At 40.9% G+C, this 6080-nt stretch overlaps 1 pseudogene; it reads right to left on the bottom strand.

The window, feature by feature from the left end:
• Positions 1–324: 324 nt before the first annotated feature.
• LOC103609407 lies at positions 325–1501 on the bottom strand (annotated as a pseudogene).
• Positions 1502–6080: the final 4579 nt, after the last annotated feature.

Below are 6080 nucleotides of genomic sequence, written 5' to 3'. Positions count from 1 at the left end.
TTCTCAACGGTCACATGCATTCCCTTCCTCCATCTCTTCCTCTGTAAACAGTCCTTTTTTTGTGGGGAAAATATTTCATATAGTTCACGGGAAGGTGACTCCTCCCCAGTGTTGGACAACACAAGTAGGTGCATAAATAAAGCCTATCAAATCAAAGCCCTGTACCACTTGTGCCAGTGAGTGGATCCTTTTTTCTTTCTTTTTTTTTTTTCTTTTCTTTTGGTTTTATACAGCAACTTTACTTGTAAACAGCTTTAGAGCAGCCAGACTGAGGAGTGGCAGGACCGCGGAAGAGAGGAATGCCAGCCAGCCGCCCCCTCCAGCTCAGCATTCTTCCTCTTCTTCAGCCTCTGCTTCCATGAAATCCACACCCGCCTCTTCATAATCCTCTTCAGAGCTGCAGATCTTCCAAGACCTCCAAGAGCTTGCCTTCCTCCATGCCTTTTCCTACATACCAGTGCATAGAAGCCCACTTTTCATACATGAGATCAAACTGACAGTCCAGCTGTGCCCAGGCATCAGTGATGGCAGTGGTGTTGCTGCACCTTGGCCAGGTCTCCCAACTGGATCACAGTCGGGGCTGGTAGTTAATACGCACCTTAAATCCAGTCGGGCACCAATCCACAAACTGGATGGTGTGCTTGATCTTGATGGTGGCAATGGCTATACTGTTGTCCCTTGGGACCACATGCTCCCTGTACAACATGCAGCAGGCCATGTGCTCGCCATGGTACATGTATTCTGTTTCTGTTGCTTATAACAAAATACTCAAAAGTGGGTGACTTATAAAGAAAATGAAATTTGTTCCTTACAGTTTCTGAGGCTGGAAAGTCTAAAGTCCATTTGGTGGTGGTGACAGTGACCCAGGGGTCTCACATTGCAAGATGATGGAAGCAGAGAGAGACTAACCTCTTCATTCACTCTCATTTTCCAGCCCTCAGAACCACGCCCCTGACCTCCATTTTTAATCCATTCACTATGGCATGGTCCTACAATCTAATCACCTCTTTAAGGCTCCTCCTTTCAATTACCATAATAGGATTTCCCACCCTCGTAACAGTCACAGCAGGGGCCAAGATGCTAATACATAAAACTTGAGAGACGAAACTCAAGCTTAAATGAGTTTGGGGGGGACATAATTCGATCCAGTACAGTGAGAGTCATACTTGACCATCAGATTGGCCAGCTCGAAGCAGGCACTGGTAATCTCGGCCACAGAGAGCTGCTCGTAGTTGGCCTTCTCAGCTGAGATGACCTGGGCACAGGTAACCGGGGGAGGAAAATGTCAGGGGTACTGCACCAGGTTGGTCTGGAATTCCCTCAAGTCCACATTCAGGGCCCCATGCAATTGTAGAGAGGCTGTGAGAAAGGACACAATTTGCCCAATCAGATGAATGAGGCTGTTGTATGTGGGGCCAAAGCCTGGCCAATTAAAGCCCTTCCCCAGACCTTTTCTGAAGCTACAGAAATTGAAGAGCTCTCTTTTTTCTTGTGGTTGCATGATGACAGGGCATTAAAAGCTTAGAGCTAAACTGGCCATCACTGACAATATATTAGTGTAGTCAACTTTAAAATGATGCCAACACAGAGAAAATCAGACGAAGAAATGGAGGGAAAATGAATTCTGATTACATTATTTAAGCCACTGAATCTGTTTTGGACTGTTGACAGAACCACTAACAGACATTTCAGTAATGCGAGCCAGTAAACTCCCATATGCTTAGGCCAATTTGAGATGGGGAACATCACTTGCAAACAAGAAAGTGTGACTTTGTAAAATTTAGCTGACTTCTGTGAACCAAGGTTTTCTAATATGGAAAATGGAAACAAAAATAGTGTTATGTCATAGTATTGAGAGGTGTTGTTGTGGGAATGAAATGAGGATGCACTTCACATATAACATGTAGCCAATAAAAATGATTCCTCATCAATATTGTCATCACCACTGCCACATCCTCCTATCATACATCTGCTTTGGAAAAGTGTCAACAGATTAATAAGCCAATAAAGACATATTTCTTCACTCTCCTCTCCTGGTCACAGACAGATGGAAGTTTCTATAGCAATGTTCTATGAAAGAAAAAGGATCATGCAGACAGTGTGAGAGGACAAAGAGGCAAGCAGACTCAGACCCAGAAAACCAGGAGTCAGAGGCATGTTAAGAAAAGGAACAGAGGAGCCTCATATGCCTGAAAGATTCTGGAGGCTGAAACGTTGAGACGGGCTGCCCAGGTGACAGTTTGTGAGGGACTGATGGTAAAACAGCCAGAAATTCCTGAGATAAGAGACTCAACCCACACTGAGTTAACAACAAGAACTTTCTTGTGTGAGAATGGTTAAAAACACAAAGTCTGCTTATATCCGTTCCCTTTCTCTGACTGTCAGCCTGTGAGAGATACAAAATGCCACCTACAGAAAGCACCAGGCTTGGAGCCCTGCAAAGTCCTCAGTCCTGAAGATCCCTGCCAGCTCTGAATGGCAGAATTCAAGGTTCCTTTAGCCACTAAGAGGCAGGAATAGTCACTTGTCATCTTTGCCCAAGAAGAAATTGGTAGCCCCTTTTGTTTTTGTTTTTTTGCCACTGGCCAGTACAGGAACCAGTGACCTTGGTCTTAAAAGGCTGTGCTCTAACCAGCTGAGATAAGCGGCCAGCCCATTGGTAGCCCTTTTTGAGCAGGCTTTTCTCCAGACCATTTAGTAGGAGAAAGGCCAATGCCCAAACTATTTCTTTACAGAAGACCTGTGGTAGCCATGGGCAGGCAAGGCCCCATTTGCACACACAGCTTAGTCTAGAGGCTCCCATTTTCTGGTATCCCAGAACCTCTCACCCCTCCTTTGAGTACAACAGTCCACCCAGCATATTCCCTTCAAGTGGTCTCTATACTCAGGCAAACACTTCCTACTTAACCATATCCACCCTTCCCCGGACTCACCTACTCAGCCACACAATACCTAAAAACCAAGGCTGACAGAGGTAAACACTTTATCTTTCTGTCCCCGACTGTACAGCTTTTCACTTTTATTCCATTTCTCCTCCTTCCCTCCAATCTGAGAGGAAGTGTTCCAAGTATTTCTGTTTATCTCCAAGGAAAATTCTTCTCCCATAACTCCAGTATTCACTCCTCTCCTCTCTCCAACATTGATTCTCATTTTCTTATTTTCTCTTTCATCTTTGCTCTGGCCCTATGCCCTGGCTATTTCTCTTCAGTTTTAAACAGATTTACAAACCCCATAATACAAAAGTATAATAAAAAAAAGAGAGACAGAAAAAAAGAAAAAGACAACAGCAGGAAACCTGTTCGGCTTGTTATTCTGTTTGGCTCCTGTTTCCTCTTTGTTCTGGTCTATTCTTGTCCGTCACATCTCTTCATACCCACTCACTGATCGCTTTCTTGAGATCTGAGTTATGTTACCTAATTAAAACTGTGCAATTCAAGATGTTAGCAATAGCGGAAATTGGGAGGGGGTTATATTGGAACTCTCTGTACTTTCAGCTCAATTTTTCTATAAACCTAATGTTGCTCAAAATAAACACCTATTAAAAAAAAAGAAAAGATAATGCCATCATCATAACACTGTATATTAGTGATAAATTTAAAACTAAAATTAACTGAGATTCCGAGGCATGGAAAAAAAGCTGTACACTCGAAAGTCACCAGCAGTCTTCTAAGCACCCACTCTAATGGCTTTTCCTTATTCATTTTCTTTCTTTACTTACATACTACTGGACTCTGCTAACCTGCTTTCCAACTGCCTGGAATATAGCACCTGGATATCTGATGGCTCTTTTTCAATCTCAACTTTATTACAAAACTAATAGTGAAATATTCATGAAGCAATTGAGACAATAGTGGTCCAAGTAAATCGTAGTGCTAATACGTGGTAGTAAATGACTGAATAAGCATAAAAACCAAAGTACTTTTTCCCTATTGATTGCCCTTTCCTTTACCACACAGGCCACTATTAATTCAGAAACTCATTCCTCCTCCTGACTACCCTCTACCTGTTAAAGGCACTGCCATGTCCTACTCATCCAATGGCAAAACCTCAAGAATCTATCTTACGTATGAATTCAAAGGTCCCTTTCTGTAACCAGGAGCCCCAAGAGTCTAGAGCTCACTACTCTAGACTAATTCCTTTTTTTATTTTTATTTTTCTCCAGAAGTGGAGTGAAAGCTGAAACTTAGGGGAAAGGGAGTGATGGGAAGGAGTTATAGTTTGTAACTACAGATTTGGGCCAGAAATCTAGTCTCCTGATCCTTTCCTGATCTTTCCTAGCCTCATCGGACTGTGACTCAGAGAGAGATGGAAATATTGAGTATGTTGTGGGTGGCACCCTCCTGGGGCAGGTGAATCAGTCGATCAGTGAACTTAGTGTCCTAGAAACTATTTATTTCTAAGCACTTGGCTCTCAACACTTTCAAATAATGGGCCTCCTGGTACTTCCTACTTCCCACTTTTATAATGATCCGATTTTCCCAGGGCTTAGCTACGTTTTCTATAATTGGATAGATCAACCTTAGGTCAACATGGGGATGTCGTCTTTCATACACATTTCTTCAAAATAATCCTCAAGAATGTCCTTCATTCCATAGATTTTATAATGATCCGATTTTCCCAGGGCTTAGCTACGTTTTCTATAATTGGATAGATCAACCTTAGGTCAACATGGGGATGTCGTCTTTCATACACATTTCTTCAAAATAATCCTCAAGAATGTCCTTCATTCCATAGATTTTATGATCCCAAATACATGTGAGCCTGTTGGCTGAAGCCATCAGTATGGCTTGAGCCTAGACAAAGCTAATTCCTGGTGCAAAATGGGATGATGTTTAGAAGTCATAGCGGCACTCCCTTGAAGAATATCAACAGACAATTCACTTAATTTTCTACTTGTTTTCAAATGGCTACAGGTTCCACATTCTAGTTGCTCTGAAAACCATGACTCACATATTTATTCATGTGCTTTTAAAGGCAGGAGGGCCCTTATACATTTTATGCAATATTCTCATTTTATAAATAAGAAAACAGAAATTCTTCTTTGATACTGGCAGTTTTCAAGGCGAAACCACTGCATGGAAGACGCAGTAGATACCCTAGATTATTATTGTCAACCCTGGGATTGCTTTCCTTTCATGAAATTATGTGTGTTTAAACACAAACAGTGTAACAGAACAGGTACACGTGGAAAGCTATGTATGTGCATATGTCTATAAGCACAGGGCAGTTTTAAATTACTTGAAACTTTTTCTGGGGTGATTTTTGTTCTCTGGTTTTGCCCACCCACATAGCTAAATTTCTTCAGTCCCAGTAGCGTCATTCCTCTCTCGTTCCTGTAGTTTGCAACATTCCCAATTTAGTATCATCTGAGAGCATAATTAAAGTGCCATTTATTCCTTTTTATGTAACATGAACTGATAAAAATGGAAAAGTCGAAAACTCCTAACTGTAGTTGGTTTTCTCCTGAAGTTTCTTCCTCAGGTGCCACAAAGAATATAGAGTTTCACATAGTACTAATATTCTCTTGGAAAAGGCGATAATATAAATCCAAAGTTAAGGGCAGTGTCCCCTAAAACAGAAACTCTATTTTGGCAGTGGTGAGAGAAGAAACGTCAAAGATGGAATCTCATATGTACGAGTATATGTTGAATCAAGGCCTATATTTTCAAAAACGTCCTACAAAAATAAAATTATGTTGCTATTTTTCTACTTATATCTGTTAAGGCAAACTGAGACATAATACTATATACTATTAAATAAAAAAAAATTAAGTTCTTAGCTCTTTGATATCCAGGGTAAAACATCTACAATTAAGAAATGAGAAATGAGTGAGCATTTTAGGTAAATAACCATTATTACTAGGTAAATATCCATTAACATTAGTTCTTGGAAATAAGTTTTGGATAACTTTAAGGCTAAGGAAAGACCATGAGTTCCAAAGCGTACACGAAAAGTATTGGAGAACTGGAGAGACAGGTGAGAGATGACTAAAAGTTATATTCCTGTCAAACACTTCTCTAAGTTGTCAACATTCTTAGTAAACTGTAATTTTCTTTTTTTTCAGTTTGAAATGAAAGAAT

This window comes from Galeopterus variegatus, unplaced genomic scaffold, assembly GCF_000696425.1.
Source record: "Galeopterus variegatus unplaced genomic scaffold, G_variegatus-3.0.2 Scaffold9585, whole genome shotgun sequence".
NCBI lineage: Eukaryota > Metazoa > Chordata > Mammalia > Dermoptera > Cynocephalidae > Galeopterus > Galeopterus variegatus.
Note: the sequence above shows the minus strand (reverse complement) of the source record. Positions and strands in the feature narration are given on the sequence as shown.